General features: G+C 50.7%; 1 pseudogene; it reads right to left on the bottom strand.

Moving 5' to 3' along the window:
* The window catches only part of LOC116671618 (alpha-N-acetylglucosaminidase-like), an 11,036-nt pseudogene extending 10,817 nt beyond the window's left edge, over window positions 1–219 (bottom strand).
* Window positions 220–298: the final 79 nt, after the last annotated feature.

Genomic DNA, 298 nt, shown 5'->3' with positions numbered 1-298 from the left:
AAAAAAAAAAAAAAAAAATACACCACCTCGAAAGGGCACCAGCTGCTCGTCCACCGTCACGTCGGCGCCCGGGTTGTAGAGTCGAGGCAGCTGCCGCATCCACTCGTCCCACACCTCTCGTACGGCCGCCAGTTTGACCGAGGCTCGGCGGACAGCTCTCGACTCGCGGTCGTCGAATCGCAACAGTCTACAGTACGCGTGGAACTGCTTGATTGGCATCGTGGCGCGGAAAATTCAATTCACTTCAATTCAATTTTATTTATAGTATCAATTCATAACAAGAGTTATCTCAAGACAC

The sequence above is a fragment of the Etheostoma spectabile genome, chromosome 21 (genome assembly GCF_008692095.1).
Source record: "Etheostoma spectabile isolate EspeVRDwgs_2016 chromosome 21, UIUC_Espe_1.0, whole genome shotgun sequence".
Classification (NCBI taxonomy): domain Eukaryota; kingdom Metazoa; phylum Chordata; class Actinopteri; order Perciformes; family Percidae; genus Etheostoma; species Etheostoma spectabile.
The sequence above is the reverse complement of the archived record's forward strand: the minus strand, read 5'-3'. Positions and strand labels throughout refer to the sequence as shown.